The 9,906-nt window shown below is 44.0% G+C and overlaps 1 pseudogene across 1 annotated transcript; it reads right to left on the minus strand.

Annotated features, from left to right (window-relative positions):
• Positions 1-1,594: 1,594 nt before the first annotated feature.
• LOC310772131 (protein SCO2 homolog, mitochondrial pseudogene) lies at positions 1,595-5,110 on the minus strand (annotated as a pseudogene). Its single transcript has 2 exons — positions 4,950-5,110; positions 1,595-2,273 (listed from the first exon to the last, which is right to left on the minus strand). The product of its transcript is annotated as a protein SCO2 homolog, mitochondrial pseudogene (transcript).
• Positions 5,111-9,906: the final 4,796 nt, after the last annotated feature.

Genomic DNA, 9,906 nt, shown 5'->3' on the forward strand with positions numbered 1-9,906 from the left:
GGGGGAGGGGGGAGCTTATTTGGGGGGTCGGCAAAACTTGCCACACAATAAATCACACTCGTTTGACATTTGCAGCGTCAAGCCAGCGTAATAAACACAGCCGATTTCCCCCCTCCCCTCTCTGCTCCAGAGAGGCCAGTCCTTCAGTCCTCCGCAGCAGCCCGACACAGGACAGACACAGCGAGAATGGCAGAGCCTTGCAAGCGGCCCAACGCTTGTAGCCTATGTATGTAGAGAAAGCAAATGCGCGAAGCGAAATGTGGAAGTAGTTTGCTTTGATGTGCGCGAATGATTAGATGATGCACGCTGGAAGTGAACGTTAAGCAACGTGTGTACACCTCGCCCATGAGAGAAGGAGGACCGGTGTCGCGGAAAATGACTGCACCCGTTTCTCACTTGAGTCCGTTATAGCGCATACCGCTCTTCTGACTGGCTCGAAAGTGGTGAAATCTCCGCGACGACGGGGTCGCGCTTATACCGGCACGACTACTTTCTCACATGCAGGCAATAGACCACGTTCCGGTCATTTAGCGGTACAAAGCGCATGTGGGAAAACGGCTACACTGTATTTAATTTTGAGTAAATTGTCTAGAGTATTGCAATATATCGCAATATGTATTGTATCGCAATGTATCGTGATACAATCGTATCGCGACCCATTTATCGTGATACGTATCGTATCGTGAGGTACTTGCCAATACCCAGCCCTAGTATATATACCTATATAAATATATAATATAATATGTGATGCAATCACCACTAAGACCAGGGACAAATCATAATTTTTTTAAGCTTGAGTTTGAAGCTTACAAACGTTCTCTCTGCTATATTAGTTGATGTTATTTGAATGTACTGGAATTCATATTGATGGCAGATTGTTATTGATACAATGTTTGGTCTCTTTTTCTTTCTGTTCTCTTTTGTATTGGCAGGAAAACAAAGGGGGGTCATGCATCCAGTCCTCTTATAGTCCATCAAAAAGGCTTCACAGTAGATATGTTTAGGTGATGCTGTGTTTTGAGTGCCATAAATGTTGAGCTGCTGTTGTGTGGCAGCATCGGAAAGAGCCTATTGTTCCTGTTTTGTTGCAAATAAAATCAACTGGTGAGTTGTACAGGCAGTTTGATTTTTGGATATATCTGTGTTCTAAAACATATTGTTTTTGCATTGTCCAAATGTAGCTACAGTAGGCCTTTGATATTACGTTTAAATGCATTCCTTTATTATCTGTTACCAGTCGTGAAATGCTGGAAAATCACAAAGCAAACATGCTTGAGGGATTGAGCTTTCCCCCCTTTAAAATGATAGTTCTACAATGCCAACAGAAGACTTGGTAGGTCTATGTTATGTATGGATGATACTACCTAGTACCACCAAAATATATACTGGAGCTCAGCTCCGTTTAGCTCTGAGAGCAAGAAGAAGAAGCTCCTCTCCTAGACTTGAATGGTTCAGCTGTGAAGCTAACATTATATTAGAGCTAAAAATGCAAAAAAAAAAGTCTCAATGCATTTTGCATATTAAATGCATGCATTTTTGAAAGTGTAAAACTGTGGTATTTGTATGCAATGGGGTTGAAGCGTGGCCCGCTCCCTCATAGCTTCACATAGACTTTCATGTGGTTCCTGATGCTCTCTGTAATCTGTTCCTGATTCTTCATCCGGTTGTAATAGTCCAAGAACAGACCATCCGGGTTGATCAAGTAGATGAGGATGGTGTGGTCCACTATGTAGTCCCCGTCATCGTCTTTGGGGCCTGGGCTAGCGTACACCCTGTAGTCCCGCCCCGCATGCTTCACCTCCTCTGCGCTGCCCGTCAGCCCGAGCAGCCGGGGGTGGAAGTCCTTGACGTACTTGGCCAGCGCCGCCACATCGTCCCGTTCTGGGTCCACCGTCACGAAGACGGGCTGGACGGGCGGCAGGGCCGGGTCGCGGTCCAGAGCGGCCACCACGGCACTCATCTTGTCCAGCTCATCGGGGCAGATGTCGGGACAGTGGGTGAAGCCGAAGTACAGCAGCAGCCAGCTCCCCAGGAAGTCCTTCTTGGTCCTGGGCCGGCCTGTGTGGTCCAGCAGGCTGAAGTTGCCCTGACCCAGGGCGACCTGCTTCAGCTGCTCCACACGCTGCCTCTGCAACTTGCATTGCTTCTCCTGGTAGACGTACCACCACGCGCCCAGCAGGCCCCCGCCAAACAGCAGTGACACCACCAGCCTGGTCCTTAGCTTGATTTTGGCTGTTTCTGTGGAGCGGTTGGGACCTTGAGAGAGAGAGCACCTTTGGGGCCACGGTGGAGGATGCCTTCTGTGTCCGTGTTGTGATAAAGACCCATCAAATCCTGAGGTGTGATGGCGTGCTCTGGTTAGTGGCTGTGATGAGACCCACATCTTCTGTATGAGAGAAAAACCCTGCTGCACGACACATCTCATAAGTCTTCTCCCGCTATGGACATCCCCTGCAAAGCATCCAAGTCCCAGCATCTTTCTCTCCAAACCGGCGTCCTCCTGTAGGGAAAGACAAGATGGTTGTTGTGTTTTCTTTAGATTGAATTGTATTTAACCTTTATTACACTAGGTTAGTTGGCATACAACAATGTTCAGAATCAGTCAAAATCACAAAAGAAACAGTTAATTAATACAATCAAAATGGAAGTGTGATTTAAGGTTAAAAAAGTATGGATTGTAACATTGTTAGGGTGGTATACTGTAGCCTATGGTAGGAACCGTTTGGAACCTATATAGCTTATGTTATGTTATGCCAGTTATTGTAAGCTGGGGACAATTTAGAAGGTTATGTTGCCGAGTTGAAACTGTCTATACACTGCAACAGGAAGCTAGCTTGAGGAAATGTATAGGGATGTTTATGTTGTTGAGTTGAAACCGTCTATACACTGCAACAGGAAGCTAGCTTGAGGAAATGTATAGTGATGTTTATGTTGTCGAGTTAAAACTGTCTATACACTGCAACAGGAAGCTAGCTTGAGGAAATGTATAGTGATGTTTATGTTGTCGAGTTAAAACTGTCTATACACTGCAACAGGAAGCTAGCTTGAGGAAATGTATAGTGATGTTTATGTTGTTGAGTTGAAACCGTCTATACACTGCAACAGGAAGCTAGCTTGAGGAAATGTATAGTGATGTTTATGTTGTTGAGTTGAAACTGTCTATACACTGCAACAGGAAGCTAGCTTGAGGAAATGTATAGTGATGTTTATGTTGTTGAGTTGAAACCGTCTATACACTGCAACAGGAAGCTAGCTTTAGGAAATGTATAGTGATGTTTATGTTGTCGAGTTGAAACCGTCTATACACTGCAACAGGAAGCTAGCTTGAGGAAATGTATAGGGATGTTTATGTTGTTGAGTTGAAACCGTCTATACACTGCAACAGGAAGCTAGCTTGAGGAAATGTATAGGGATGTTTATAATGTTGAGTTGAAACCGTCTATACACTGCAACAGGAAGCTAGCTTGAGAAAATGTATAGTGATGTTTATGTTGTCGAGTTGAAACCGTCTATACACTGCAACAGGAAGCTAGCTTGAGGAAATGTATAGTGATGTTTATGTTGTCGAGGTGAAACCGTCTATACACTGCAACAGGAAGCTAGCTTGAGGAAATGTATAGTTATGTTTATGTTGTCGAGTTGAAACTGTCTATACACTGCAACAGGAAGCTAGCTTGAGGAAATGTATAGTGATGTTTATGTTGTCGAGTTGAAACCGTCTATACACTGCAACAGGAAGCTAGCTTGAGGAAATGTATAGTTATGTTTATGTTGTCGAGTTGAAACTGTCTATACACTGCAACAGGAAGCTAGCTTGAGGAAATGTATAGTGATGTTTATGTTGTCGAGGTGAAACCGTCTATACACTGCAACAGGAAGCTAGCTTGAGGAAATGTATAGTTATGTTTATGTTGTCGAGTTGAAACTGTCTATACACTGCAACAGGAAGCTAGCTTGAGGAAATGTATAGTGATGTTTATGTTGTCGAGTTGAAACCGTCTATACACTGCAACAGGAAGCTAGCTTGAGGAAATGTATAGTGATGTTTATGTTGTCGAGGTGAAACTGTCTATACACTGCAACAGGAAGCTAGCTTGAGGAAATGTATAGTGATGTTTATGTTGTCGAGTTGAAACCGTCTATACACTGCAACAGGAAGCTAGCTTGAGGAAATGTATAGTGATGTTTATGTTGTCGAGTTGAAACCGTCTATACACTGCAACAGGAAGCTAGCTTGAGGAAATGTATAGGGATGTTTATGTTGTTGAGTTGAAACCGTCTATACACTGCAACAGGAAGCTAGCTTGAGGAAATGTATAGTGATGTTTATGTTGTCGAGTTGAAACCGTCTATACACTGCAACAGGAAGCTAGCTTGAGGAAATGTATAGTGATGTTTATGTTGTCGAGTTGAAACCGTCTATACACTGCAACAGGAAGCTAGCTTGAGGAAATGTATAGTGATGTTTATGTTGTCGAGTTGAAACCGTCTATACACTGCAACAGGAAGCTAGCTTGAGGAAATGTATAGTGATGTTTATGTTGTCGAGTTGAAACCGTCTTTACACTATAAAGTCCAAATCCAAATGGAGGTGAAATGAAAACAAACCAGGAACAGGCTGCTAATGAGGGCTAACCTAACCTAGCGGATAAGCAAAACACCATGCTGACATAATGACAAGCTTTAGTGTGAGAAAACGCGTCAAACAAGAAAATAAGTGGTGAATTTACCTGTTGTCACGCAGTCGACCTTTCCGAGTAGCTAACGCGAGGCAGCCGGTTCTTCTTCTTCTTCTTCTTCTAGTGTTTTATGGCGGTTGGCAAACATCTTCTGTGCATTACCGCCACCTTCTGGATTTTAGAAGTTACAAAAATATTCTCTTCAGTGTGAAAAACAAAACTACGTCCACCCAAATACTCCAAAACATAATATTGTCCATTCTTCATCACCCAGACTCACTCGTCTGGGTTTTATCAAAGGCTTCCCTCAGTATATTGTCTAGATCTTTCCCAGTTACATCCACCACGTCCAAAAACCTCCTGGCAGCGTCCAGCACCATCTCGATTCTCTCCGTCTTCCCCGTCACATCAACAGCACAGTTGACCACCATCGCAATGAAAGAGGCAGCCGGTTGTGAAGTGAACATGCTGTCTTGTCGTTAGTTACCTAAACGCTGCTGTGTGCATTCATATGAGCTGATTCGACAAACAGGCTCTGTGGAGAATATTGAGAGGAAAGACAGATTATATAGTTTAGTGGGGTTTTCCCGCATAAAACAGCTCTTAAGTAAAAGGAATTGTACGTGGCTAATTAAAAAATGCCGCAAGCAAAGCTTACTGAGTTGCTTCGCGTTGAATAAAACACGAATCTGTCAACAACGCCTGTCCTCTGACGTGACGCTAGAAGAAGGTTGACGGTTACCCCGGCAACCGATGACAAGCGAAAACGTCACAGCCAAGTAAAACAAAGGCTGTCTGACTGGTCACTGAAAAAGTAGGGGTGTAACCAATACAATAGATAGATAGCTTATCTATATTATTATTATCATGGGATTATATATATATACAGAACAATACAAAGCATAATAGGCCTACTTGTGTCAAGTCAGACAGAACCACCATGCAAGTTGTAGGCTAATGTGTTGCAGTCTGTTTTCCCCCAGTTTCTACACATACGGCATTTCATTGGTTATTCTTGCTGACCAACACTGCTGATTATAATTTGAGACCATAGACCCGTAGGCTACTTAAAATGTAGCCTATTGAATAATATGACCTGACTATAGCCATCTCTGTAGGATATATATTCTTAGAGGTTTTATTCCTACAGACCCTGACCATTTTGCTGCTGTGTTTTCAGCACAGCTTGTGAACAATGTTAAGAGGAACTCTGGGTAAGAACATCAAAAATTATTTAAAAAAGAAATATAAAAAAAAATAAAAAAAAATAAGAAGCACTTTTGTGGTTGACATTTTTAAAATCTACTTTTAGTAGTTAGATAGGCTACAACTCACTGGCCTCTTCAAGTCTCACATTGATATTCTACTATGGTCTAATAATAATAACCTGATTCTAGAATAGGAGTCTTTCTATGTTTCAGCCAAAACAAAACAAAACAAAAATCCTAATGAACTAATCTGGACAGAAATGACCTCTTCATCAAAGATGATTCATTTCCTTCAAAGTGATTTTCAAGCTGTCAGTATGATCACACACGATGGTTGTGGTAGGTAGACAATGTATTTTCACTAACATCTTATGCAGATCCATCTCCTTTTATTGTAGAGGTTAGCAGGACCCGGCTGGTTGAAAGGCAGGCGGGGGAGGATCGGTTCCCACCATCAGCTCTCTCACCTGCCGGAGGGGTTTGATCTGGGCCGAGCCCAACTCCACCGACAGGAGGTACAGTGGGGAGTCCGGCTCCGCCCGTGGCGATCAAGGTTTCCCTCTCAAGGGTCTGCAGGTCCAGCTGGCCCATCTGCTCTAGGTTTGGGTTTGAGCCTGCCTCAGATCTTGAAGCTTGCGTTGATACAGGCACACTGTCAAGTGTGTGTAGGAGGTCCCTTCCCTCACTAACCCACTGGCCAACTGGGTGTCGACCAGCGCCTCCTAAGATGGACCTTGTGATGGGGCGTAATGGGACATCCCGATTGGGGATCCACCTGCCTTCTTCGGTCTGGTCCACACCATATTCATAAGCCGTCCTCGGAAGAGCCATGTCGCTCGTCCTCAACCCGGCGGCTTCTCTGTAGTTGTCTCTGGCCCTGTGCTCTCCTGGGCGTCATGAGAGTCCTGGAAGTCCTGGAGATCTTTGAGGTCTCCGAAGCATCGAACATCTGGAACTGTCTCGAACTTGAACTGGACTGGGTATATGACATCACTGGTGATATCATAACTCATCTCATTCCCATCTGTCCCAAACCGTCAAATAAAATAAAATCTGATGATGGCACACATTCCATTGTGATTTCATCGGAGATGGTGACATCCTCATTGTGATGGCATTGGTGATGATGTCATACTCGGCCATGACATCATCGGCAAGGACATCGCATCTGTCATGACGTCACAGGCAGCATTGTGATGGCGTGGGTGATGATGCCATACTGGGGACCCCCAGGGGTCCTTGAGGGGTTTCCAGCGGGTCCCCAGCCAAAAGGGGGGTAATTTATTTTTGCTATAATTCCATTCATAAGTAACACAATGACTATTTTGGTCACGGGTTTGATACACTTTCTGTAATAAAACATCTAAAAGCATCAATCTTATTGTCATATGGGGGACCATCGGACAAAATCCTATCAAATGGGGGTCTGTGGTCTAATTCTTGTCAGTTTAGGGGTCCTTCATGTATACAAATTTGAGAACCACTGCTCTAAAGCACTCTCTGTGCAAAGAGAGCTTTTCATCAGTTATTTCATCCAAAATGTGAGTAACTGAACCTGCTCCCACATTGGCCACAGCTGTAGGGCTTCTCTCAAGTGTGAATGCGTTGATGTGGTTTTACATGTTGTGAGCAACTGATCCTGCTCCCACATTCCTCACAGCTGTAGGGTTTCTCTCCGGTGTGAATGCGTTGATATGTTTTTAAGTGTTCTGAGCAACTGAAGCTGCTACCACATTGGTCACAGCTAGGGTTTCTCTCCGGTGTGAATGCGTTGATGTGTTTTTAGGTTATGTGACTGATTGAAGCTTCTGTCACATTGATCACAGCTGTAGGGTTTCTCTCCGGTGTGAATGGTTGGTGTCCTTCTTAGGTCACCTGACACAGCTCCCACACTCCTGACAGGAGTAAAGCTTCTCCCCTGCGTGAACGCTCTGATGACGCTTGTTTAACAGGTAAAGTTTTGTGAATGTTTTGTCATCCTGACAGCAGTGACACCTGGGTCCGCTTTTGTCTCTCTGTTTCCATAGAGAAAGATATAAAGATATAAAAGAAAGAATCAGGAAAGAGGGACACTGTGTGCGTGTGTGTGTGTGTGTGTGTGTGTGTGTGTGTGTGTGTGTGTGTGTGTGTGTGTGTGTGTGTGTGTGTGTGTGTGTGTGTGTGTGTGTCGCAACATCAGTTACTGTTCTTGTCAGTGGGGAAGCCATACATTGGGAACGATTGGAGCACCCTATGAACAGCAAACCGTGGAGACTATAATGGACAGCACAGAGGAAATGGCACAAAGACAACCTGCTTGACTATTCATGTCTCTTGAGTTTATTAGTTTTATTTCATGAATTCATTTTGGTAAATAAAGTGAGAGCCTTTAACAATGTGTTGTATTCTAATCAGCCATCTGAAGCCCCCCCCCCCCCCCCCCCACACACACACAGTGATTTTAATTTAATTATTCTATTAGATTTCTGCAGTGTTCTCCCTCAATTGCCTACCTACCAGATAGAAGTGGTAAAACTTGGCTGAATGGGAACGTGGTTTTATTAACAATGGCGCCTACTGCTGGCCAAGTAGTTTAATGACAACGGATGTTTTGCCTCCCCTTTTTAATCACCGAAAGATTGAATGGTTAAATTTGGCTTTTGGATATAAGTTCATTTGGACGATTAGGCCTATAGTTCTCAGTTATCACATAAAAGTATGAGCAAAAAGAAAATCACAGAGACTACTGCGACTCTCAAGTCAACATAATGTAGGACTATTACTGCTAATACTACTACTACTAATAATACTGTAAACATATTTTCAGCTGTGCTGTGACGTCACATATGCGTGTGATGATCTGAGGTGAGCCGAGTCATCTGGTGTGTTGTTTTACAGGGTAAAAAGCCGACAAATGCCTGAGTCTGTGTCAACATTTAGTGTTGCCTTATTGGTTTAGAGACCAAACTTAATTTTGTGATTGGCTGGATACTGGCTCCATTCACTCCAATGGACCAGTTTTTTTTTACTGTCAAGAGTTCCCGGAAGTCAGATTCTGGCAGCACCCTCAAGTTGCGGCAAAATGGACAGTTTGTGTTGTACTTTGAATTTGTTTTTGTTTTTTTGTTTTTTTTTATTAAATTGTACATTATCAGCTTTATTTTAGCATTCAAAAGTAGCGCGAGCCCCCTTCCTGGCTGTTCATTGGCTAATGAGTCACGCATTTTGGTCGCCACTCTCTCTAAATCGCGCTGGTTTGACAGCCCTGTTGTCTGCATGAGTCATGACACTGTGGGTTAAACTTTCTTCTGTTCTTTCTGAAAGTGACCAGACCTTCATGAATAGCCTACTACAATAGGCTAGATTAGAACAATGGTCTAATTCTCAATGTGTTGTGAATGTGAATGGTTGTGGGTTGGTTGAAGTAACCGGGCAGTTGACTTGAGACTCGAGGCTCCATGGGTGACAGCAAAAGAAACAACCACTAGATGGTGCTGTAATACTGTCTGAATGAGGACGTGAATGTGATTGTGTGGTCTGACAGCACCGGGCTGGAGTTCCATGTCATTCTCTGCCGCTTCAAATAGAGACTGGCATGTTCTGTATGTGTGTCAAGTAATTCCGTTTAATGCGAACGCTATGTTGGCCGACATTTTGGGCTTACGCAGAAGTGACAACAGTCATAAAGGAAACATGTCATCATCACTTTGCAACAACTGCACCGAACAACACACACAGGCGTACGCGCACGCACGCACGCACACACACACGCACACACACACACACACACACACACACACACACACACACACACACACACACACACACACACACACACACACACACACACACACACACACACACACACACACAACACACAGGCCACCTCTAGGGGGACTCCTGAGTTCACGAATGGGAATGCAGGCAGCTCGCCTCTCTCTCTCCCTCGCTGTGTGTGTGTGTGTGTGTGTGTGTGTGTGTGTGTGTGTGTGTGTGTGTGTGTGTGTGTGTGTGTGTGTGTGTGTGTGTGTGTGTGTGTG

Source organism: Poromitra crassiceps (genome assembly GCF_964638095.1).
Source record: "Poromitra crassiceps genome assembly, contig: HAP1_SCAFFOLD_2050, whole genome shotgun sequence".
Taxonomy (NCBI): Eukaryota; Metazoa; Chordata; class Actinopteri; order Beryciformes; family Melamphaidae; genus Poromitra; species Poromitra crassiceps.